General features: G+C 41.8%; 1 protein-coding gene across 5 annotated transcripts in view; it reads right to left on the reverse strand.

Annotated features, from left to right (window-relative positions):
- Positions 1-27,710, reverse strand: part of cpped1 (calcineurin-like phosphoesterase domain containing 1) — a 302,901-nt gene that overhangs the window by 174,680 nt on the left and 100,511 nt on the right. The gene's annotated exons all lie outside the window — the stretch shown is intronic.

Below are 27,710 nucleotides of genomic sequence, written 5' to 3' on the forward strand. Positions count from 1 at the left end.
AAGTTTTGTTTCCAATACTATTGGAAGTTGCTATTGTGTGCCTATACCTCTTTGCATCAAATCTCCTTTGGTTGTTCACCAGCCCAAATTTTATAAGTACCTAGATTACGGGGAGGGTAGCAAACACCAACAGAATCAACAAACTCATTCGTAAGGCTAGTGATGTTGTGGGGATGGAACTCTGACGGTGGTGTCTGAAAAGAGGATGCTGTCCAAGTTGCATGCCATCTTGGACAATGTCTCCCATCCACTACATAATGGACTAGTTGGGCACAGGAGTACATTCAGCCAGAGACTCATTCCACCGAGATGCAACACAGAGCGTCATAGGAAGTCATTCCTGCCTGTGGCCATCAAACCTTACAACCCCTCCCTTGGAGGTCAGACACCCTGAGCCAATAGGCTGGTCCTGGACTTATTTCCTGGCATAATTTAGATATTACTATTTAACTATTTATGGTTTTATTACTATTTATTATTTATGGTGCAACTGTAACGAAAACAAATTTCCCCCGTGATCAATAAAGTATGACTATGACTATTAGGTGACAAAGTTCCCATCAAATGCAGGGGCTTGTGTGGGAGTTGAAGCTGATAGGATAATTTAAATGGGAATGTATTTGGAATTCATTTCCTTCTCTTGGCTCTTGCCAGTTCCTGATCCTGCCCTCTAAATACAACAGACCATGTCGAGAATCAGCTATTTTAAAATATTCCAAATACAATCATGGAGAGATGGATGTTCTGTCATTTACAGCAACCTGCTGTTGTTGCAGAGTATGTACAAGTCTTTGCTACTGCTTCCACGCTAACGTGATCTATGAAACTGTTTGATCTAAGGTGCTGCTGTAGGTACTTACCGTAAGTTGGCTTTGCTCAGTATGCAGTCCCCAAATTTAGGAGTTTTGGGGATAACTTGCACCAAAACCCTGCAAGAACACAAGCCACTGGGCAGAGCCAAGTATCATCAATCAATTTAAATCAATGGGAACAAAGGTACAGAAGCAAAAGTAACCGGAAACCAGTACAAGCACATGGCTACAAAGCTGAGAACTCCCAGCATTATTGTAAATTGAAATCCAAATAGTTCTCTCATTGGTGGAATCGCATCCTTTTGGGACAATAGACCCATTATCCATGAAAATCGTTATTCTTGAAACATTCAGCTGTGTTCATGTAACCTGGAGGAACTTTAGTAAACATGAAGATTAAATCTGATCGTATGACTTAAGAAATTATTATGCCTGCAGGAAGTGCTGGGCATAATTGCAAATCAAACTTTACACTGTGATGCAATGAGAAGTGGCAGCCAAAATTATCAGTTACTCTGCTGCACAGTCAAACTACACCGCAGCACTCTGAAAGCTGACAACTGTTTCACTAATTTCCAGAATTATATTTTCAAATGAACATCTGTGTTGGTGCTGGGATGATCTGCTCCCAGTCACAAAATGGCGACAGTTAGTACCTTACTGGCAAGCTTCCTTGGCAACAACCAGCTGGTATACCATACAAATTAAAAAGCCTCACACAAGAGTTATCATTTACTTGTTCGTTGTTTTACTATCAGGCTAGCAACAAATCAAGCTCATTATAAGATTCAGATTTCCTAATTACTCAAGATTATGGGATAAGAATGATCTCATTTGAAAATTGTTATGGCTATATCCTATTACACCACGGGCTGAAGGAAACCTGCGGGAGGTCACAGCAGGCACAGTTGCTGGCGCACACTCATCCTGTCATCCGTGGTAAGAATACAATATACAACAAAATAATTAAATAATACCCTGCAGTGACATCTTTTTGCTTCTGTGCGAGGATTATTAAACCTCAACATGCATCCCCTTGTTGATGTGAACTGATGTGATTAAAACTATTGTTTGTACCTTGGACATCTTTACTTAAGGCACATACAGGTGAATTAAGTTATCCCAAAAGTAAAATAAAAATTAACTTTCAGAAGCACTTAAGATTCATTTATATTCTAAGTTTTAAAGCACTTATCTTCTTCCATTTATTACAGCACGCTGAAGAGAGAATAGCAACTAGACTTGATATCCCACTGGTGGCAAAGATGTCATTCTGATTCTCATCAGTAGTCACAAGCACAAGCCTGAGCTTCTAACACTCATGCACAGGGCTGTCTGGGTTAACGACAAAGTAAGCTCTAAGTGTAATCTTTGACGCCGCAGCTCTGTAGTGCCCTTCACCCACAGGCTGATGGCAGTTTCATCGACCATGTTTGGAACGACTGTGTGCTGATCTCAAGGTTCAAGTTTATCATGTACTTCGGTACATACAGCGAAATGCATTGTTGGCATTAGCAATCAGCACACCCGAGAGTATGCTGGGGGCAGCCCTCAAGTCTCACCACACTTTCTGCTGCCAACATAGCATGCCCACACTACTTGAAAGGACAACACAGAGCATAACAAATCAGAATACAAGCAACAATATAGCAAAAGCAAAGCAAGCCCCATTCCTCCCTCAAACCCATGCACATACACAATCCTCTAATCCCAGGATTGAGGATTCCCAGTGAGTCTTGTTCTGAGACCCGTTGCAATGATATCAGACTGAATTTTAGGCCGTCTTTGAAGCCCTTGTATTGTTAATCCTGGATCACAGAACATTCGAGATTTCTTTTGAAAGACAGCAACCTTCCATTCCAATGCTTGGTGTAAATGAATATGTTGTGACTGGAGCAGCATTCCCTCAATGGCTCAAAACTGGTTAATCTCCTCTACTAGAAAGTGCTCTTGAATGAATGGAGGGGTGGATACAAAACTGGTTGAACTGTTCAACGTGGTTTCTGTAGAGCAACCACATCTCAGAACCACAGAGCAGAGATGGTAGAACCCCAGAAATAGGATGCAACCACTTTTTTCCCCCTCAGATACTGCAGTCTTGATCACTTTGCATCTTTTCTGGTGACGATGGGCACAGACAATGATTAGAAAAGCCAATTACGTAGTCTTAACTACATAACTGCTTCCTCTAAGAGTCTGGCATTGTGAATTGGGAACTTAACAGTCATTTATAGCTAAAATTCTGCACTAAGCTTATGCTAATAAAACAATGTAGAGTTTGTGGCTATAAACCATTTGGTAACAGGCTTTAGTGTCAGCCTGCACAGTTTACAATTGGCAGCCAGAAGCATCCATGAGGGAGACAGTTATCTCAAGATCTTGGAACCAAATATACTGTTTGAAAAACTTAAGACACAGTCAAATAATTCTAAGAGATGATGAAAGAAAAGTATATTGAAAAATTAGTTTAAAGTGTTAGATTATTTCATAAAATTGGACTCTGTAAAGGAATTAGCTAAAGAGGCATTTGGTGGTTAGATTACTCACTGGCTTACTGTTTATGAAATAAACTTGCATCTATTTAAAACCTAATTTTAAAAAAAGGATGGGATGAGATTTTACAGAACTACGATAAAGTCAGGTGCTGAAGGTACTGCACTTATATGAACTGATTTCTTTCAGATTACCCAGACAGATGCTAAGGAGGTAACCAGATGTCTTCCCACAAAGAAAGGGAAATGATGGGGTGGAGTGACTTTCCCCTGAGTGCTTGCGCATCTCCCACTGATCTGATTATCAGCTGCTTCAAAAGGATTATCATTCTATGCAATTGACAGAGAAGAACTAAAAAAAACTTAAGTACATCTTCCACAGATGAAAAATATCAGTTATGAAGTTAGACTGGAAAAGCTGGGTTGTTATTTGAGTGAAAGTGATGACAAAATTCAACAAAGGCGTACAAGTTCTTGATGGGTTTAGAAAGGCTAAGCACAGGAAAGTAAACTCAGTGGCCACTTTATTAGGTATCTCCCAAGTCTCAGTGAAAAGAACTTGGGGTAAACTTTCTCTTTGTCTCAAGACACATCTAGATGATGTTCTCTCAAGGGCCAGTCTTATTTCGTGAGCACCACAGTTTGCCCTGAATCATCATTTTCTGAAACATTTTCTTCACTTCACTTATCTCAGAGTCAGAAGGCTATGGATAGAGTTTAGTGCTAACCTTCATTTGAAAGCAGAAAAAAAGTCATAGTGCTGAAGTAGGACAAGTATGGATCACCCAAAATGCTAAAATGGGAATGACTTCCTGTCAAGGAATTGAATGTATCCATTGATATTTTGGTATATATCAATCACAGAAGAATAGTTGCCCTTAAATGCAAATTCTCCACAGCAACATCAAACATCATGTGGCCACAGAGCAGGAGAATGCTGCAAGAGAGAATGCCAGGAGGATGGCCTTGTGTATCAGTGGAGGTTGGGAGAAGACCAACCAGGGCCATGGTTAGAAGGACCTGGTCAGAGGCATTTGACTGGTTATTTCTAAAGACTGAAACCCTCAAATTATGGAGCAATGCTGCAGAAAATTTCATAATCCTACAAGATATGTCAAGATACACAAGATTGGCACAACACCGCCAACACTGCTTTTCTTACATAGATAAACCTATCTGAACATAGACACACACACACACACACACACACACACACACACACAAGATTCAAGATTGTTTAATGTAACTTCCAGTACACAAGTGTAAAGGAGAACAAAGTAATTGTTACTTCAGATCTGATGTAGCACAAAAAAACAGTAAGATAAAGAACACAATAATAAATAATAACAACACACACACACAAAGTTAATTACACAAATTGTTATTACCCCCATTACCCCACCCAGACAACCCATTCTCTCCTATACCACACTTCTACTGATCTACTATGTTCACGCAATATACAGGTCACGACTCCAATTTAGGATAATGACACACTGAGCTGTTGATTCATCTCGTGACACTTGAGCTACTTGCTTTGCTTCTACAACTGTTATGTGATGAGCCTCCTATAAAATGCAGGGAGATAGTACGGTGGTTGCCTGTTGGCATGAAATATATGATTTCATTTCCACTTCTCTAGGAGCCTCCTCCTCTGCAGGAGATTGAAAGTAACAGGATTCAGTGAAAGAACATTGGTGAGAAATGATGGCTTGTGCAGGACAGGGTGACACTGCATTGATCAGATCAAATTGTTGCAAGCAGAGTCAAGCACAGTGTTTCTTCCTCTGACTCTTCATTACTTGCGCACCACTAATTTAGAAATAGCCAACTGGTGAAATAAACCTCAACTGAAGCCTCATAAGAGATTTCTCACGGCTAAATGTTTGTGGGTTTCCTTAATGTGTAATGTTAACAATTTAATGTGTCTCTCTCCCCATAGTTTGCTAGTATGACCAATTTCCTGTTCTACACATTATATTTGGATGCTGTAGCTATAATGCTGAGAAGCCAACTTTGAGCAGAGCTGCTCCAAGGAGGCAGGAATTTAAAGAAGTTTCCAAATTAAGAAAAGGCAGAGGATTTGTATCAAAGAACTGATGTTATTAGTTCAGAGAATTTATCATGGAAGAGTTATACAGTCTAGGTGGACCTGGAAAACACAATATCAGGGCATATTATGCATCTCTTGACTTTTATTGGTGCACAAAGAGGCGTGAATGATTGAAGACTTGAATAAGATGACTTGGTTTGCCATGGAGGGATTTTACTTTGAAGGTTCCTTATGAAAATGGTCTCTCTATTCCAGAATCCATTATATTCCATGAAGCTAATGCCTGCTCAGCTCCTTGATGTACATCTTGTTTCTCCTGTTCCTGGTGGCCAGACGGTGTTGGAGGCTCCATCTCATGGCCCTCGAGTTCCATCATGCTCTATCCCTTCGGGTCACAGGTTTTCACCATTCAGCAGACGATCACGTCTCATCATATTCTTGGTCTGTACTGCGTGGTGCCCAGAATTATACAGACAATAAAATGGCATCTTTGGGAACCTTCGATGTTTACATTCTGAATCTAGATGTACAATGGCTCTTGTGTCTGTATTCAGCATCTGGCAAGCCAATAGTCTAACAGGGAAATTGAGGGTAGAAACCCTTGCTCAAGGAACACAAGCCTCCCATTAGTGTAGAACATCAGCAGTAGCCGTGTGCGCTTCCCAAAAGCTTGAGGTTCCCATGACATATACGATTGAAACAGTCAAGGAATGGCAAACAAGAGAAAATCTGCAGATGCTACAAATCCAAGCAACACACAAAATGCTGGAGGAACTCATTAGGCCAAGCAGCATCTTTGGAAAAGAGTCAACAGTCAACGTTTTGAGCCAAGACCCTTCATCAGGACTGATGACGTGAAGGAATGAAACTTTTTCTTGCTGAGACAAAAAGTCCAGATTAAGAAGAAGCCATGTGGGCGCAGAAGTAAAGTCTCCGACTGCTGTGGTTCACTGAAATCAAAACAGACGAGTCCTGCTGAAGCATCTCGGCCCAAAATATCGACTGTACTCTTTTCCATAGATGCTGCCTGGCCTGCTGAGTTCCTCCAGCATTTTGTCTGTGTTGCTCAGATGAAAGCAATCCTTTCTGAATACAGGGCCTAGATGACCTAATGAAGTGGTGAGCAGCACAACAACTATCTCCTCTGGTTACTTGGAAAGACCTTGTAAACCTTAAGCTTAGAATCACTTTATCATTGATCTCTGTGGGGAGGACATTCTGGATATGAGGAAGTGGCCAAAGCTCTACTTGCAGAATGGATGACAGTTTGGAAAATCCGAGCTTGTGAATACAGTTAACTGGAAGGTCCAGGTGGGATGTGGTGTTTCTGATGACTGTGGGAGCAAATGCTTCGCTGAATGCAGGGTCTTTCTCTCTTGCGCCAAGGTTCCTGGCTCATCCTGAGTGCCTGTCATGGCTAAAATAATGGAAGTGTTGCTCGGGATGACACAATTAAGGTGCCCATGGAATTCTGGAGAAAATGTTAGTTGTTCCATAGTCTATGGACTTCTGAAAATGCCAGTTGAGCCTCCTGATGTCAACAGGGTGTCCCATAAATAACAAGGAAAGCAGGCACAATTAGCCTAATGTGCTTTTTGTTCCGTGAGACTATTCACCAACAGACGTAGTGTGGAGATTTTTGTCCAATTTCTATCAACATGGGCGGAAAAGGGAACTATATGATCACTGACATGCATCTGATGCAGAGAAAAGGACAATGAAATCAATATTGACCAGAAGTTCACATTTCACAATTAACGTGATTTCACCAGGAAATTATTTCCACATCACCTAGTGCATGGGAAATCAAAAATGAATTGTGGAGTGTTTTTTTTTTTAATGGGTGTTACTTTACAGTCAAAATGGACATTTCAGAGGTTTGAGGAGTTCCCCAACATCCCACCTGCATCAAGATAGAAAGAAAATTTCTCACAGGCGAGGGGCTCTGGTATCCTAGACAACACTTGTTCCCCTGATCAAAACAAACAAACAGATTGAACATTGGTATGAAAGTGTGGCACCTGCACTTGAAGCTTTTCTAGGAGTGGGAAAATCATTACACGTACAGCTCCTGATATACCAAGACCCTCTGCAGCTCAGGGAAGGAATTCTGCTCATGCATCAGATTGGTATTTTAAACAAATGTCCTGCAGAGCTGCCGAACAGTATAAATGTGTACTAAAGCAGTTGGCAGCTGAAGTGCTTCTTAACAGAGGACGTGTTTAGAATGCAGTAAAAGTAACAGGCAACTCTAGCAAACAATCTGGTAACAATCAAATAATATGCTTTTGACAGTACTGTTACGGGGATGAACATTGATCAGGACACACGGGTGGCTGCCCTGCAGCTCTGAATGGTGACTTGGGATCTTTCATGTCTGTGAGCATGCAGGTCTTTGGGTTAATAGGCCATCCAAACATATAGCATTCCTTCAATAGAACTCTGGAGCATCAGTCTTGTTACTTTTGTGCTCAAGCCAAGGAGCACAAAACCCCATGACTTACTGACTCAGAAATGACAGAGCTGTTCACTGGACCACACTGACATAAAGTTAAATCCCTGCATCCCACTTCTCTCCAAAGTACAAGTCCTAGAATCTGCATGCAAAACTAACACACAATTCAGACCTTGAGGTCAACATGCCTTTTAACTTGGCAAAGTACATGAGATTTGCTGCCATTTATTTGTTTCCTAAATCTTATGGCAGTACTGTGCCAAAGTCTTAGGCACATATATATAGCGAGGGTGTCAACGTGGAGCAGAGAGCGAGTTTGTAAATCTGGCGGGAGCAAAGGATGTTGGGAATGGCGAGGGTGGGGAGGAGTGTGGGACAGCTGGCAGAGAGGGAGTGCCAGGGGCAGGGTTGGCGTGGAATCTAACAGTCTGACACACACAAAATGCTAGAGGAATTCAATAGGTCAGAAACATAGAAACATAGAAAATAGGTGCAGGAGTAGGCCATTCGGACCTTCGAGCCTGCACCGCCATTCAGTAGGATCATGGCTAATCATCCAACTCAGAACCCTATACCTGCCTTCTCTCCATACCCCCTGATCCCTTTAGCCACAAGGGCCAAATCTAACTCCCTCTTAAATATAGCCAATGAACTGGCCTCAACTATTTCCTGTGGCAGAGAATTCCACAAATTCACTACTCTCTGTGTGAAGAAGTTTTTCCTCACCTTGGTCCTAAAAGGCTTCCCCTTTATCCTCAAACTGTGACCCCTTGTTCTGGACTTCCCCAACATCGGGAACAATCTTCCTACATCTAGCCTGTCCAATCCCTTTAGAATTTTATACGTTTCAATCAGATCCCCCCTCAATCTTCTAAATTCCAGAGAGTATAAGCCTAGTCGATCCAGTCTTTCATCATATGAAAGTCCTGCCATCGCAGGAATCAATCGGATGAACCTTCTTTGTACCCCCTCTATGGCAAGAATGTCTTTCCTCAGACTAGGGGACCAAAACTGCACACAATACTCCACGTGTGGTCTCACCAAGGCCTTGTGCAACTGCAGTAGTACCTCCCTGCTCCTGTACTCGAATCCACTTGCTATGAATGCCAGCATACCATTCGCCTTTTTCACCGCCTGCTGTACCTGCATGCCCACTTTCAATGACTAGTGTACAATGACACCCAGGTCTCATTGCACCTCCCCTTTTCCCAATTTGCCACCATTCAGATAATAATCTGTTTTCCTGTTCTTGCCACCAAAGTGGATAACCTCACATTTATCCACATTAAATTGCATCTGCCATGAACCTGCCCACTCACCTAACCTATCCAAGTCACCCTGCTCTTAGCATCCTCCTCACAGCTAACACTGCCGCCCAGCGTCGTGTCATCCACAAACTTGGAGATGCTGCATTTAATTCCCTCGCCTAAGGCATTAATATATATTGTAAATAACTGGGGTCCCAGCACTGAGCCTTGCGGTACCCCACTAGTCACTGCCTGCCATTCTGAAAAGGTCCCGTTTATTCCCACTCTTTCCTTCCTGTCTGTCAACCAATTCTCTATCCACATCAATACCATATCCCCAATACCGTGTGCTTTAAGTTTGCACACTAATCTCCTGTGTGGGAACTTGTCAAAAGCCTTTTGAAAATCCAAATATACCACATCCACTGGTTCTCCCCTATCCACTCTACTAGTTACATCCTCAAAAAATTCTATGAGATTCGTCAGACATGATTTTCCTTTCATAAATCCATGCTGACTTTGTCTGATGATTTCACCGCTTTCCAAATGTACTGTTATCACATCTTTAATAACTGACTCTAGCATTTTCCCCACCACTGATGTCAGGCTTACCGGTCTATAATTCCCCAGTTTCTCTTTCCCTCCTTTTTTAAAAAGTGGAGTTACATTAGCCACCCTCCAATCCTCAGGAACTAATCCAGAATCTAAAGAGTTTTGAAAAATTATCACAAATGCATCCACTATTTCTTGGGCTACTTCCTTAAGCACTCTGGGATGCAGACCATCTGGCCCTGGGGATTTATCTGCCTTCAATCCCTTCAATTTACCTAACACCACTTCCCTACTAACATGTATTTCCCTCAGTTCCTCCATCTCACTGTACCCTCGATCCCCTACTATTTCTGGAAGATTATTTATGTCCTCCTTAGTGAAGACAGAACCAAAGTAGTTATTCAATTGGTCTGCCATGTCCTTGTTCCCCATGATCAATTCACCTGTTTCTGACTGTAAGGGACCTACAGTCTTAACCAATCTTTTTCTTTTCACATATCTATAAAAGCTTTTACAGTCAGTTTTTATGTTCCCTGCCAGCTTTCTTGCATAATCTTTTTTCCCTTTCCTAATTAAGCCCTTTGTCCTCCTCTGCTGGACTCTGAATTTCTCCCAGTCCTCAGATGTGCCGCTTTTTCTAGCTAATTTGTATGTTTCTTCTTTGGAATTGATACTATCCCTAATTTCCCTTGTCAGCCACGGGTGCACTACCTTCCCTGATTTATTCTTTTGTCAAACTGGGATGAACAACTGTTGTAGTTCATCCATGCGATCTTTAAATGCTTGCCATTGCATATCCACCGTCAACCCTTTAAGTATCATTTGCCAGTCTATCTTAGCTAATTCACGTCTCATACCTTCAAAGTTACCCTTCTTTAAGTTCAGAACCTTTGTTTCTGAATTAACTATATCACCCTCCATCTTAATAAAGAATTCCACCATATTATGGTCACTCTTACCCAAGGGGCCTTGCACGACAAGATTGCTAACTGACCCTTCCTCATTGCTCAATACCCAGTCCAGAATGGCCTGCTCCCTAGTTGGTTCCTCGACACGTTGGTTCAGAAAACTATCCCGCATACATTCCAAGAAATCCTCTTCCTCAGCACCCTTACCAATTTGGTTCACCCAATCTATATGTAGATTGAAGTCACCCATTATAACTGCTGTTCCTTTATTGCACTCATTTCTAATTTCCTGTTTAATGCCATCCCCAACCTCACTACTACTGTTAGGTGGCCTGTACACAACCCCCACCAGCGTTTTCTGCCTCTTAGTGTTATGCAGCTCCACCCATATCGATTCCACATCCTCCCGGCTAATGTCCCTCCTTTCTATTGCGTTAATCTCCTCTCTAACCAGCAATGCCACCCCACCTCCTTTTCTTTCATGTCTATCCCTCCTGAATATTCAATATCCCTGAACATTGAGCTCCCATCCTTGGTCACCCTGGAGCCATGTCTCTATGATCCCAACTATATCATATTCATTAATAACTATCTGCACATTCAATTCATCCATCTTGTTACGAATGCTCCTTGCATTGACACACAAAGCCTTCAGGCGCGCTTTTACAACACTCTTAGCCCTTATACAATTATGTTGAAAAGTGACCTTTTTTGATTTTTGCCCTGGATTTGCCAGCCTGCCACTTTACTTTTCACCTTATTACTTTTTGCTTCTACCCTCATTTTACACCCCTCTGTCTCTCTGCACTTGTTCCATCCCCCTGCCACATTAGTTTAAATCCTCCTGAACAACAGTAGCAAATGCTCCCCCGAGGACATTGGTTCCAGTCCAGCCCAGATGCAGACTGTCCTGTTTGTACCGGTCCCACCTCCTCCAGAACTGGTTCCAATGCTTCAGAAATTTGAATCCCTCCCCCTTGCATCATTTTTCAAGCCACGTATTCATCTGAACTATCCCCCTATTTCTACTCTGACTAGCACGTGGCACTAGTAGTAATCCAGAGATTATTACCTTTGTGGTCCTACTTCTTAGTTTATCTCCTAAATTCACCTTGTAGGACCTCATCCCAATTTTTATCAGGAGGCTACGATGGGGAGGAATAAAAAGATGACTTTTCGAGCTGAGATCCTTCATCGGGCCTCGATCTAACAGCCTTCACTTGACAAGACACTCCCATATCTCCACTATGCTATCCACTTTATGGGCAAAGAACCCAGTTCACCCCAGAGCAGTGGCAATCTAATTTAAAATGTCACACATTTTTAAACACTAACCCAACTATGCATCATCTCAACCCATCAGGCAGTAACATGATAACCAGGCTTCTGGCCACTAGTGTTACTATTAAGATATATGTGAAACACTACAAAATAATTTGGTTAGCTGGAAAATCAGTGGAAGGGTTATTTCAAACAATCATTTCTTGTCAAAAGTAACAATTACAAATATTTCCCTAAACACTTCCATTTGCACCACAAGAAGATTACATTTGAGAAAAAGAAACACAAAAAATGGAAATGTATTAAGTTCAATTTTAATTCAACAAGTTTTCTAATGAATTACTTTCCGCAGAGCTTGCAAATTACTATTGTGTGCCAATACGTGTCAAAAGACCCCAGGCTGAACATGTTCAGTTGCATCCCTTACTAATTGTCAGCCCCTCTCTTGTCTCTGTTCCTTTCTCACAGCAGCATCTCATTTTTAACGCATTCCCTTGCTGACAACTAGCCTTATTTTCTTTTGCTCATTTGTGAAGGCAGTGCATACTTACCCTCGCAGTTTGAAGCAAGGAAGGGAGGGCCAGCTGCAACACATCTGGGAACCACGGGAAGGTGGGAGCACAATTGTTGCAAGTATAAAGAAGCCTAATTTATATGACAGGCAAAGGGAGATGCACAGATTTTGCTGAGAGTCTCTGAGTTACATTCTTCTGAGAATTTTAGAGGATGATAATCATGTTTGTGGAGGCAATGCCTGAGTTTAAATGTAGCCAAACATTGAGCTTTCTTCTCTATTAGTGAGAGCAACACTTATTATATACGTAAACTTGAGAAGAGAATTGCTTTCATACAAATTAGATTAGGAACTGCTTTATAGATTTTTAGTGATGTTTAAATAGCAACACAGGATACTGGAATGTGTCTCTTTCAGCCACTGCATATTATTGCAATATTGTCAACTTCAGAGGTGTTCTTACATCAGGGGTTCCCAACCTGCATCCATGGTTCCCTCAGTTAAAGGTAAGGTTTTATGGCATAAAAAAGTTGGGAACCCTTGTTTTAAATGGATCTACTACAGTACAGACTAATCTTGTCACCCCCACCCACCTACCTTCCCCCCCACACCTGACTTCATCTATCACTTTATAGCTTGTACTCCTCCCCTTTCTTACTCAGGTATCTTCCCCCTTCCTTACTAGTCCCAATGAAGGGCCTCGGCCCAAACCGTCTACTCGTTATACCTATCCATAGATGCTGCTTGACTTACAGAGTTCCCGCAGCATTTTGTGCGTTTGTGTGTGTTGCCATATAGTATTGTTGCTGGTGAATGAATGGGTGTTGCAATGATGGAAGGGGTGGGAATATGCTCCCAGGGGCCAGAAGCATCTAAAGAAAATAATGCAGAGTGCCAACTTGAGGTATACTCTTTGTGAGTGGGAGCCATCATAACCTTTCAGGATGAAAATCAGAAAATTGCCTGGGAGAATTTGGTCATTTGATCTTTGGGGAAGCACGGTGGTTTCTTTGGACCAAGGGAAAAGTAAATTAAGTCTTGCCTTGAGTACAGAGTTTGGAGAAACTTCCTACTGCAGCAGTAAGCATCATATTGTAGAACAGTGACAAGATGAGCTGCCGCAGCATGGACTAATCCCGATGTTAAGAAGCAGGGAGTAACCGTGGATCTGACCCTCACAGGTAAAGTACTCGAGCCACAAGGTTGTATTTGAGCACCAAACAGTGAAAGTAAGATGGAGTTTCATCGTTGGACCTGTAAATGGCATGATTCCAGAGGACAAAACTGACTGCAGTATGAGCAAGTAAGAACTGTCATCTTTCAGACCATCAGCAGAGTTGAAATCTTTTGTGAGAGTTTCACACACGAAAAAGGATACCCACTCAAATGGAAATCTCATTAAAAAGTCAGGAGATGAATTTTCTAATTGGTGCTAAGACAGTTAGAAATATTGTAAGATTGCCCTGCCCTAGGTTAAGTCAGACGCATAACATTTTTTTGGGGGAATTGTAGACAGAAATTTCTACTTCATGAAGTTCCTACATTTTCTTGGCAATCTGTTTTTATGTACCTTGAAATTGGTTCGAAGCTTTACAATCCTTTTCATTGAATAAAGCAAATAAAACATCGTTTTTTTTATAACAAAACAGGAAATAATCAGAACAAGAACATTTTGAGAAAGTTCAGATAAATAAGATTTGTCTTCAATAATTGCAAACCTAACCCAATATAAAGAGACAAATAGGATCTATAAATCACTCAATGTTATTCTTTTAATGTTGTTAAAAATGTTAATAAATTTTATTGGGTCTCTGCATCACTGGAAATGTATACATTTACTGCACACCCCTAATTGAAGGTTGCCTTTTTAAAATTACTGCTAATGCTCTGGTGAAGTTATTGCCACGATGCTGCTTGGTAGTAAGTTTTAGTACTTAGACCTAGCAACAGATAATGCATGAGGATGTATCGTCAAGTCAGGATGGCAGTTGTATCTACAGATGGTGGTATTTTCATGTACCTGAAATCTTTGTCCTTCCTGGTGAACAAGATTATGGGGTTGGGAGCTGCTGGCAGAATAGCCTACGTGATTAGTAGCAGTGCATTTTGTAGATGGCACAGACTACAAAATTATGTGTAGGTGTGGCTGAGGTAACAATCAAGTGATCTGCTTTGTTCCTGATGATGTTGAGGTTCCTTAGTGTTGGAACTGCATTCACCCTTGTGATTGTTCAGAATTCCTTCATACTTTTAAATGGTAGAATAGTTTTGTGGTGAAAGGAAGTAAATTGCGCACTCATTCCAGTAGGGAAGTGGTGTTAAGTAAATTGAAGGGATTAAAGGCAGGTAAATCCCCAGGGCCAGATGGTCTGCATCCCAGAGTGCTTAAGGAAGTAGCCCAAGAAATAGTGGATGCATTAGTGATAATTTTTCAAAACTCTTTAGATTCTGGATTAGTTCCTGAGGATTGGAGGGTGGCTAATGTAACCCCACTTTTTAAAAAAGGAGGGAGAGAGAAACAAGGGAATTATAGACCGGTTAGCCTAACATCGGTGGTGGGGAAACTGCTAGAGTCAGTTATCAAAGATGTGATAACAGCACATTTGGAAAGCGGTGAAATCATCGGACAAAGTCAGCATGGATTTGTGAAAGGAAAATCATGTCTGACGAATCTCATAGAATTTTTTGAGGATGTAACTAGTGGAGTGGATAGGGGAGAACCAGTGGATGTGGTATATTTGGATTTTCAAAAGGCTTTTGACAAGGTCCCACACCAGGAGATTAGTGTGCAAACTTAAAGCACACGGTATTGGGGGTAAGGTATTGATGCGGATACAGAATTGGTTGGCAGACAGGAAGCAAAGAGTGGGAATAAACGGGACCTTTTCAGAATGGCAGGCAGTGACTAGTGGGGTACCGCAAGGCTCAGTGCTGAGACCCCAGTTGTTTACAATATACAGGCAAGGGAATTAAATGCAGCATCTCCAAGTTTGCGGATGACACGAAGCTGGGCGGCAGTGTTAGCTGTGAGGAGAATGCTAAGAGGATGCAGGGTGACTTGGATAGGTTAGGTGAGTGGGCAAATTCATGGCAGATGCAATTTAATGTGGATAAATGTGAAGTTATCCACTTTGGTGGCAAAAACAGGAAAACAGATTATTATCTGAATGGTGGCCGATTAGGAAAAGGGGAGGTGCAACGAGACCTGGGTGTCATTATACACCAGTCATTCAAAGTGGGCATGCAGGTACAGCAGGCGGTGAAAAAGGCGAATGGTATGCTGGCATTTATAGCGAGAGGATTCGAGTACAGGAGCAGGGAGGTACTACTGCAGTTGTACAAGGCCTTGGTGAGACCACACCTGAAGTATTGTGTGCAGTTTTGGTCCCCTAATCTGAGGAAAGACATCCTTGCCATAGAGGGAGTACAAAGAAGGTTCACCAGATTGATTCCTGGGATGGCAGGACTTTCATATGATGAAAGACTGGATGAACTAGGCTTATACTCGTTGGAATTTAGAAGATTGAGGGGGGATCTGATTGAAATGTATAAAATCCTAAAGGGATTGGACAGGCTAGATGCAGGAAGATTGTTCCTGATGTTGGGGAAGTCCAGAACGAGGGGTCACAGTTTGAGGATAAAGGGGAAGCCTTTTAGGACCGAGATTAGGAAAAACTTCTTCACACAGAGAGTGGTGAATCTGTGGAATTCTCTGCCACAGGAAACAGTTGAGGCCAGTTCATTGGCTATATTTAAGAGGGAGTTAGATATGGCCCTTGTGGCTAAAGGGATCAGGGGGTATGGAGGGAAGGCTGGTGCAGGGTTCTGAGTTGGATGATCAGCCATGATCATACTGAATGGCGGTGCAGGCTCGAAGGGCCGAATGGCCTACTTCTGCACCTATTTTCTATGTTTCTATGTTACACAGGCTTCATGAGCTCCTGTCGCTATGGTTTTTGGGTACTGGTTTGATTGAGTTTTTGGTGAAATAAGGATTCTCTGGGCTATAGGTAGGAGCAAAACATGGCAATAGTAATGTCATTAAATGTCTAGTGCAGATGGTTAAATTCTCTCATGTTTGACAGGCTATTGGCTGGCCTCTTGTATTATGAATATTATTTGCCATTTATCAGCTTACTCCACATGCACACAAACAGGTTCATTTGTGCAAAGTTGCAAACAAAATTGAACATTTATGCTGTTATGAGAGAACATTCCCACTTCTGATCCTATGATAGAAAGAAGGCCATTTATGAAACTACTGAAGATGGCTGGGCCTAGGACATTGCTCCAAGGACCAAAGAGCTCTTGCAGTTACATCCTGAGATTGGGATGATTGACTACCAAAACTCCAGAGCTATTTTATTTGCAGGAAGTATGATGCCAACAATTAGAATATCTTTCTCTTAATGCCACTGACTTCAGTTCAGCCAGGGCTCCTGGATTGGTCAAGTGCTAGTTTGGAAGTTCAAAGTAACTTCATTGTCAAAGTACTTATATGTTTACTAAATTGAGATTTATCTTCTTACAGGTATTCACAGTAAAATAGAGACGTGCAATAAAATCATTGAAAACTACACACAAAGAGTGACAAACAACCAATGTGCAAAAGACAAACTGCAAATAAAGTAAAGAAGTAAATAATACTGAGAACATGAGTTGTAGAGTCTTTGAAAGTGAGTCCATGGTTGTGAAATCTGTTCAGAGTTGAGGTGAGTGAAGTTGTCAAGGAGTCTGATGGTTGAAGCGTAATAACTGTTCCTAAACCTGGTGTGGGACCTAAGGTTCCTGTTCCTCCTACTCAATAGCAACAGCAAGAAGAGAGCATGGCCTGGATGGTGGGAGTTTGATGTCCAGGTTAGTGATTCACTTCAGATCTTCAGTTCTCGGTCTTTGTTCAGCTGTTGGTCAGCAGGTGAGCGTAGGCAAGTGCCACTCCACAGCACCATCAACAAAACCTTCCACCTCTTGGCTGCTGATTGAGCATGAACTGATTCAGCAACAATTAGCCAGCCTGAACTTCTCCAGCTTGTGTGCACAGAACAAATCTGGGCAATTTTCCACATTGTCAGGTGGATGCCAGTATCGGAACTGCAGTGAAACTGCTTGGCTGCTTCTGCATCACCACAGCTGGGATGCAGTCTGGTCCCATAGCTTCCGCTGTATTCAGTGCTCTCAGGCGCTTCTTGATATCACATACAGTGAATTAAACTGATTGAAGACTGGCTTCCGTGTTACTGGAAATCCCAAGAGGAAACGGGGAGATGGATTGTTCAACTGGCACCTCTGGCTGAACATGATTACAAATGTTTCTTCCTTATCTTTGACATTCATGTGCTCAGCTCTGTCATCGTAGAAAATATAAACATTCTTAAGAGAATCCTCCTTGCTTTCTAATGGTCCAGCCCCTGTGTACCCGGATATGACAGGGCTGCAGGCCTTTGATCTGATCTGCTGGTTCTGAGGACACATCTTTGTGTACTGAATGCTGTTTGGTTAGTGCGTAGTCCTGTGTTGCAGCTTTACCAGGATGACAACTCATGTTCTGGTGTACGTTCAGTCTACTCGCATTCATTACTGAAATACAGTTGATACCCTGACTCATTATTAATGACAAAGAGAAGGCTATTTTATGCCGCGAGATTTCAGATTGTAGTGGTGTAACATCTCCACTGCTGCTCATGGCTAACATCACCTCATTTATGCTCAGTTTTAAGCTGCCAGATAGGTTTTGCGTCTCCCCCATTCAGCATCGATTTTCTGCTACACCACACAATGACCAACACCTTTGGTGTAACGATGCAACTTGTCTCCCCAAGGCTTTTTGCCATAATTATTTCTCCATCTGGGCAGGTGCATCAGCTACTGACTGACCAGCAAGGACAAAGTCAAATCGTGTTTACCTCACTCACTCTCTACCACAGATCTAATCTAGCATCTTTGTCCTTTGGTACTTGGCCTGGTTAGCCAGTTGCAGTGCTGCCAAGCCACTCTTGCTGAAGAACACTGATGTTCCTGACTTTATATTCTGCTTTCTAGCCTCAAAGCATCTTCCAAGCATTGTTGAAAGTGCAGGAACACCATTTCCTTTGCTGAAGGAGGTTGGTCATCAGGTGGGGTTTGCCTTGCCTTTGCCTAATCTTATCCCAATAAGGTCAGTCAATGACGACACTTCAGAATGACTGTTCATGATGCAAATTTGGGACTGATAACTGTTATGATGAGCCCTGCAAGACAGCCCTCTCACTCTTCATTGAGTAAGCTAATTCAATGCCAAATATAGGACAGCTCAGCTAGATATGTCATAATATTGCCTAGTAATCAGATTTATGTCACTGCAGGTTGCCTCCGGTCTGATACAACAGTGGCTGAATGGATGAATCTACATTTGCAATTGCAGTTCCCCAGCACCTGATTGCTGGTTATCATTATAAGTCTGACAAAGCACCATACCTGTAATTTTTTACAGGTTCTCATTCACAGAAACTAAAGAATGGCATTTCTTTATAAACCTTTTCTTCACAAAATCCCATCCATCTTGATGATATGCTACAGCTGTTGTTAGTACTAACCATTCTCTCTCTCGCACACAAAGCAAAGTAAGTACTTCCTGCTGCTGTTATTTATTTTTAACAACAGGTTTCAGCATTTATGCAAACAGAATAAAAATCTCATTTTTTATTTTGCATTCCCACCATTTGTCACACTAGATGACATTAACATTGCTGCTAAGTATATGATAGAACTTATTAGAAATAAACAGCTCCAATCGTAACTATTCTATCACCGAGTGATTTGAAATTTTATTCATGATAAACTTAGATTTAGTCCTATATAAAAATTTCTAAGATTTATGAAGATAATCTTTTTTGTATATTTAAATAAGGGATGTGGGCATCAATGGCACAACCATCATTTACCAACCAGTAATTATACTCAAGAAGGTGGTGTGAGCCTCTCTCTTATAATACTGCAGTACATTTGGTAAAGACACTCAATGCACTGTTTGGTTTGGATTTGCAAGACTTCAACCCAATTACAGTGAAGGAACAGTTATTCCTCTCCAAATCAAGATAGTCTTTAATTTGAAGGGGAGCAAAGAGATAGCAGCTTTCCCTTCTGCTTGCAGCTTCATTGACAGCCAACCGTATGGGACCATACTTAGCTGGTTCCACTTAACAGTCCTGTCATAGATGGAGAAACACTTGAAGTACCTTCTTTTCCTGAATCATTATCCTCAAAGCTAGGCAAACACCTAAATTTCGCTCCCAATCCTGTGTCTCTCTTCAGAGAAGTGTTGTTTTCCTTAGGAGAAAATCTTTCATCAGCTTTACACCACCACCACTATCTCATCACCTTTCCAAATTGCTGCCTCACAACCAGTCAATATTGTCTGAGCATGCATTTCCATTATGGTCAGCACTTCCACTGCTCTTCCTGGTGTCTGAAACAGACTGTTGGCAGTCTGGTTGTCACATTGGACCCTGAGATAAACATAACCCTACCAACAAAACGACTACCTGTTTCCACCTTCTCTGCATCCTCGATTCCAAATTTGTCTTTTTTTTGAAAAACTTTTCAGTTTCCCACATGGCTTCAGCACTCCCCGTGTCTATAATCTGCTACAGACCTACAACAATGCATTTCTTCATCTTTATCTTCCATATTATGGACACATTTGGATATAAGCTGGTAAACAGCAAGTTACATTCGGTGATAGAAGCACGAGAATATGGGCATCCCAGCATATATCAGCTAGCTGAGCAGAGTCGCAGCAACAGACTTGCACTCAACGTCAGTAAAACCAAAGAATTGATTGTGGACCTCAGAAAGGGTAAGACGAGGGAACACACATCAGTCCTCATAGAGGGAGCAGGAAAGAGTGGGCAATTCCTGGGTGTCAACATCCCTGAGGATCTATCCTGGGCCCAACATATTGATGCAGTTATGAAGAAGGCACGGCAGTGGCTGTATTTCATTGGGAGTTTGAGGAAATTTGGTATATCACCAGAGACACTAGCAAATTTCTATAGGTGTATCGTGGAGAGCATTCTAACTGGCTGCATCACCATCTGGTATGCAGGTATAGGCACTGCATAGGATTGAAATCAGCTGCAGGAAATTGTAAACTCAGTTAGTTCCACATCATGGGCACTAGCCTTCCCAGCATCCAGGACACCTTTAAGGAGAGATGCTTTGAAAAGGTGACATCCATCATTAAGGATCCCCCATCACCTAGGAAATGCTCTCTTTCCATTGGTACCATCAGGGAGGAGGTACAGGAGCCTGAAGGCAAAGACTCCATGATGAAGGAACAGCTTTTTCCCCCGTCATCAGATTTCTGAATGGACATTGAACCCACGAACACTACATCACTACTTTTTTTTCTCTTACATATACACATACACAAACTTCTTACTGTAATTTACAGTTTCTATCATGTATTGCAATGTATGCTGCTGCATAAAAAACAAATTTCACAACATATGCCAGTGACTGTAAACCTGGTTCTGATTCTAACTCATTTGGTGTCATCCTACCTACCCTTTGCCCTGACCATTCTTTTTCCACGTTTCTCTACTACTAACTTGATTTCTCTTTTTCAGTTTGGATGAAGGATACTAGACCCAAAGCGTCGACTCTGTGCTTTTCGACTAATGGTGCCTGAACTGCAGTACAGTATTCAGTATTTGCTGTTTATATTTATTTTCATTCCAGCCATATAAATACTGTAGCCCCAGGATCAGAATACATGCAGACATCTTGCAGTGAGTGGCTCAAAACTCAATTCCAGCAAAACTTCACTGCTATCACAAAGCAATACAGTGCCTTTAACATAGCACAGAAATGTACCTATGAGCTTCATAGAGTGTTATCAAACCAAAAATGACGCAGCACTGCTATGAGAGATGATCAAAAGCTGCAAGCAGCTTCAGTAAACAAGGAAAGAAAGTGCAGCAAAGACAGAAGCCGAGGGAGATAATTCCAGAGCCTTGGCAGTGAGAGACACAGCTGCCAATGTAGCGTGATGTAATTTATGGATCTGCTTGTCTCAAACACATTTCTGTGTATTCTGATTATCCAGTTATCCAGAGTTACATAGCAGCGATACACAGCAGGGAAACTACAGCACCTGACGGAATCCTCATGGTTCATGGCAGCACAAACTTCACACAGACAGCAGCCAAGGTCAGGATTGAATCTGAGTCTCTAGCACTGTGAGGCATCAACTCTACTAGATACATCACTCTGCTGCCCTTTTCTGCGATTGTTTTGTAATGAATGTGAAAAGCTCAGTTGCTGTGTTCTGGAAAAGGTGATGAAGAACAATAGTCAATTTGCAATGGAGATGAAAAATTACAATCTTCATTGGACAGTTGCTATGCAGACTGGGTTAAAATTGCTTGCACAGTTTGGTTTTGAATTGAAAATAAACATTTTAAAATGTAATTTCTTAATTAGATTCTTTCCATTCAGATACGATCCTCTGCCTCTTTTCTACTTTCATTTTGAGCTTCCTGCTTCTGTGGCATTTTTCTTCCTCACAGTCTCTTCCCACTTTCCCTGTAACTTCACATACTGGTGACTGCGCTGCTGACCCAGAACTTACCTGTCTGAAAGTGCCGCATTTTTCCCAGATGAGATATTTAATCAAGCTGCTTTCTCCTTATTTAAATGGGCATAGAAGATCAGATAATTAAATTTAATTGTTATTTCTCAGGGTGCCCAGGCTAGTTTTCATTTGGCAATTGTAAATGACAGCTATTAAATGGCTACTTCCCCCCACCCCCCTTGGTTGTATGTGGAATCTTACCGTGGCCAGGTTTCTCCACATTGTAATACCCTGTACTTCAAAAGAAAATCTGTAATTAACTGTGAAGCCCAATGGCATATCCTAAGGAGATAAGGTCTGCTACATGAATGATAATTTTGCTTACAACATGAAAAGATTGTGTAAAAGCCAGATTATAGAGTAATTTATGTGGAGAACAGAGTAGAGTATTGTCTCTTTTATTTCAGTCAACTCACAGTATAACAGTAAAAACAAGAGGAAAGAATGAGACCAAAGAAAAGAAACACAAAATTGGACTTCTCTTGGATCCAGTTTGACACACTGCAACAGTTGGAAGTCCTGGAGTTGGCGTGCAGGCACAAAAAATGCTTTAAGCTAAATTATCGTGGAAAGAAATGGTTAATTTAAATAAAATCATGCTTGATACATATTTGAAAAATGAATTGTTTATCCAATGTGCTTTATTAAATTCACGGGAAGTAAATGAAATTCAGATGTGGTGTCATCTTGCTGGACATAAAGCTCATTTTGCAAACTTTGTCTTTCTTTCTTTATTGATTAATACAGCACGGAACAGGCACTTCTAGCCCAATGAGCCGCACTGCAGACCAACCCACTGATTTAACACTAGTCTAATCACGGGACAATTCACAATGACCAATTAACCTACTAACCCACACATCTTTGGAACGTGGGCGGAAACCACAGCACCCGGAGGAAATCCACGCAATCACGGGGAGGAACAAACTCCTACAGACAATATTGCGCTTGAACACCAAAATCTGGCGCCCTCAGCCGCAATGGCATCGCACTAACCGTTATGCTACCATGCATCGTGCTAACCGTTATGCTACCATGCATCACACTAACTGTTAGCATCGCGCTAACCGTTATGCTACCATGCTTCACGCTAACCATTAGCATCGCACTAACCGTTATGCTACCATGCTGTCTTCTTTTGCACATTGGTTTATAGTCTTTGTGTGCTGTTTTTATTCAACACTATTGTATGTCTTTGCTCTACTGTGAATGCCTGTAACAAAATGAATCTCAAGGTAGTATATGGTGACATACTGTATACAAACTTCGATCATTACTTTGCACATAGGGTGGCTGGACACCCTGCAGGACGAAAAACAAGACCTGTCAAAGGGCGGATGAACCCTCTCGTAGGGTCAACGGCCATCTAGCAAACACGTGCCGTGAAGCGCGGAAAGGGCATCCCTTGCATCGAAGCTTGGTCTGGCCATTCACTGCAACAGAACTTCCCCCAGCCGTCTTGGACCCCACCATGCCACTGGATCCAGGAGGGGATGTCGGGAGGGGATGTCGAGAGGGTGGGTCTGGACCTGTGCAACCCCCTACTCACCTAAAATCCATTCACGCACATGCTGTTCCTTTCTGAGGAGTAGGGTATCCCACCCCACTAACTAACTGAAAGGAACCATCATCATCCTATGGGATGGATAGCGAGAGCGAGAGCGAAAGAGACTTTGCACTTATCGATTCTACAATATTATGGACCCACCACTGAACTAATCAACAGGGTTTTTAACCAATCCATGGGTTTGCCTTCAACATGCAGGAGATCTACCACCTATAGTATGCAAGAAGTGTTCCAACAGACCTTCTATAAAATCTTGCAGGAAGGGAAGTCCGAGATTGTTCAGAGGCTGCTGTGGCTGCCATGGGCAAACATGTCAATGAGGAGAGGTCTTTGCTGTGTTCCTGTGGAAATGGAAGGGAACAGCTGTGGAGAATTCCCCTACACACCCCCCTGCTCTGCCATATTACACTCCCCACCTGTCAATACCGATTTCTAGGACATTACCAAGGGGCACAGATACTAAAGTGCAAAATATTTATCTCATGAGGCTTGTTACCCGTGAAGGTATGACCTACATCATAAACTCCAATGAAGGAGGAATTCCTTGGAATTGCATTTCTTGATTAGGGTACATGCTGCCTCTAACCTAAGACAATGCAGGCCTGCTGTATTTAGCTTTGTAAGAAGGAATAGTTGACAAGGGAGCTAATGATTATATTACTCTGCCACCAGTAACAGCCCTCACCATCCATTCAGAGCACACGAGGGATGGCATTTATTAATGGGCACTGCCTGCATTCTGTGAAATGGTGGCCAGAGATCAGTGGCAAAAGCCAAGTGATTAACAGCTGATTTCTCCCCTGGCCTGGCCCTAACTTTCAAGTTCAAGTTCAATTGTCATTCAACCATACGCATGAATTCAGTGAAATGAAACAGCGTCCCTCCTTGCAGAACAGCTGATCACTAGTTGACACTAGACCTTTATAGTTGTTTTCTATTAATAATTGTCCCCCAACTGAAGTTCAGAAATTATGGCACATTTATGGCAACTAGAGTTAACATTCACTTCTAGCCTATTATTGCAACTTGAGATCATGAACAGTTTAAATGAGGTGAAAACTCTTTCTTCATCAGTCCAGAACTCTCACCCATTCTTGAACTGCTACAGCACACGGTCACAACTCGAGGGATCATTACCACTAGTTCCTCCCCGCTCCAAATTGGTGCACCTGGCAGCAACCGTGCTGTTTCTTTAGCTTTTGTCTATTTTACGAGGCCAAGTTACTAGCACGACGCTCAACCCAACACCAGTAGAACCCATGCAAAGATCCTGCCAGATTCAAACCCGGGACCTCCTGCTCTGAAGTTTGGTATGGATGCCACTACACCACTGGCACAAACATCATTGATACTAGGTACAAACCAAAAGTATGCAACTCCAAAAGTATCTACTGTACCTAACTACAGAGATTTTAACTTTAACTCAAAAGCTTAAGTGAAGTAACACTAAATCAAGACCACCACTAGATTCAAAATAACTTTTTATGCCTTTTAAGAGCTCTCAACATGCTGCTTCTAGTCATTTTTTATGTTCATTATGGCTCACAATCCTCTGCTCCAGTAAATAACATCTCCTGCTGTGGACCGAGTTACTGCCTCATGCCCAAGCTCCTGCTCTATGTACAAATCGCAAAATGCAAAAAAAAAACTCTGAACATTTCATCCCTTCTCCTCTTAAAGCAAAGTGCTTAAACTATTCATGCACATTGGCCTCAGCTCCCCTTAGAACTTTTCAGATGGTGTAAGCAGCAAATCCTGAATGGCACTGCAGATTAAGGGAAATGGTAAGTTCTGTATTTATTGTGCAACTGCTGGGAATGGGCCACCTCCAATACAACATTCAATCACCTTCTGTTGAAATTCAATGGCAAAAGTACCAAGAAATGTCTTCACTGTCAACATCAACCCACCCCAGTGCAACACTCTGACATGTGAAGTGGATTTCGAGCATTTTGCTCAAATTGGACTAGATCTATTCTCAACTTTAATGGCACATATTCTGCATTCATTATGCAATGTTCCTTGGACCTACACACTCATTGGCCATTTTATTACATACACCTGCTCATTAATGAAAATATCAGCCAATCATGTGACAGCAACTCAATGCATAAGAGAATGCAGACACGGTCAAGAGGATCAGACCAGTCATTAGAATGGGGAAGAAAAGTGATCTATCTGACTTTGACCATAGTGGTACCAGACAAGGTTTCAGCATCTCAGAAACTGATCTCTTGGGATTTTCACACACAAAAGTCCACAGAGTTTACAGAAAATGGTGCGAGAAACAAAAAAAAAACCTCCATTGTGCATCAGTTCTGTGGGACAGAGATCAGAGGAGAATGACCAGACTGGTTCAAGTTGACAGGAAGGCCATTGTAACTCAAATAACCAGGCGTTACAACAGTAGTGAGCAGAAGAGCACCTCTGAGTGCATAACATGTCAAGCCTTGAAATGGATGAGCTGCAGCAGCTAAAGGCCATGAACATACAGAAATACATTCAGTGGCAACTTTATTAAGTACCTCTGGTACCTAATAAAATAGCCACTGAGTGTATGTTCGTATTGAAATGTAGACATTTGAGTAAGTAGGAAAGCTGCAGTTGCTAAACCCAGAGTCCATTATCATTTTGGGCCTATAACCTTCCAAGATACCTCCACTTCCAGGCACTGAGATGCTCTGAATTCAATAGCACCATTATTGGTGGTCATGGCTTCAGTTTCCAAAGCTCCAAGACCCGGAATCTTCTCCAAACCTTCCTCTGTCTTACTTCTGCCATTCTTCCATAAAGTAATTTAAAATCTGTATCTTTAACCATTTACCCTATTTCCCTACTTGATTTAACATTGATTACATAAGAACATAAGAAAAAGGAGCAGGAGTAGGCCATCTGGCCCATCAGGCCTGCTCCACCATTCAATAAAATCATGGCTGATCTGGCCATTGACTCATCTACACCTACCTGCCTTTTGCTCATAAAATTTAATTCCCCTACTATGCAAAAATCTATCCAACCTTGTCTTAAATATATTTACTAACGTAGCCTCTACCCTCCATTGTTTCACTGGGCAGAGAATTCCACAGATTCACCACTCTCTGGGAAACGCAGTTCCTCTTCATCTCCATCCTAAATCTACTCCCCAGAATTTTGAGACTATGTCCCCTAGTTCTAGACTCACCTACCAGTGGAAACAACTTTCCTGCCTCTATCTTACCTATCCTTTTTATAATTTTATATGTTTCTATAAGATCTCCTCTCATTCTTCTGAATTCCAGCAAGTACAGGCCCAGGAGATTCAATATCTCCTCATAGTCTAGCTCTCTTATCTCTGGAATCAACCTGGTGAACCTCCTCTGCATCGCCTCCAAAGCCAGTATATCCTTCTTCAAGTAAGGAGACCAGAACTGCACACAGTACTCCAGGTGCGGCCTCACCAGTACCCTGCACAGTTGTAGCACAACCTCCCTGCTCTTAAATTCAACCCCTCCAGAAATGAAGGCCAATATTCCATTTGCCTTCTTGATAAACTGCTGCTGCACCTCCAAACCAACCTTTTGTGATTCATGCACAAACACCCCCAAGACCCTCTGTACAACAGCATGCTGAATTTTTTTACCATTTAAATAATAAACTGCTCTTCAATTGTTCCTTCCAAAGTGGATGATCTCACATTTACCAACATTGTACTCCATCTGCCAAACCCTTGCCCACTCACTTAACCTATCTATATCTCTCTGCAGATTCTCCGTATCTTCTGCACTATTTGCTTTTCCACTCAATTTAGTATCATCAGCAAACTTAGATACACTACACTCAGTCCCCTCTTCCAGATCATTAATACATATTGTAAACAGTTGCGGGCCAAGCATCAACCCCTGCGGCACACCGCTCATCTCTGACTGCTAACCAGAGTAACACCCATGTATCCCAACTCTCTGCGTTCTATTAGGTATCCAATCCTCCATACATGCTATGATAGTTTTGTTTTGATTAATAATATTGTAAAACCTCCAGCAATGTCTTTTTTTAGATTATGAGGACACGCAGTCCTCTTTTTTTGTCATTTAGTAATGCATGCATTAAGAAATGATACAATGTTCCTCCAGTGTGATATCGCAGAAACACAAGACAGACCAAGACTGAAAAACTGACAAAAACCACATAATTATAACATATAGTTACAACAGTGCAAGCAATACCGTAACTTGATGAA

The sequence above is a fragment of the Mobula birostris genome, chromosome 9, assembly GCF_030028105.1.
Source record: "Mobula birostris isolate sMobBir1 chromosome 9, sMobBir1.hap1, whole genome shotgun sequence".
In the NCBI taxonomy this organism is placed as follows: Eukaryota; Metazoa; Chordata; class Chondrichthyes; order Myliobatiformes; family Myliobatidae; genus Mobula; species Mobula birostris.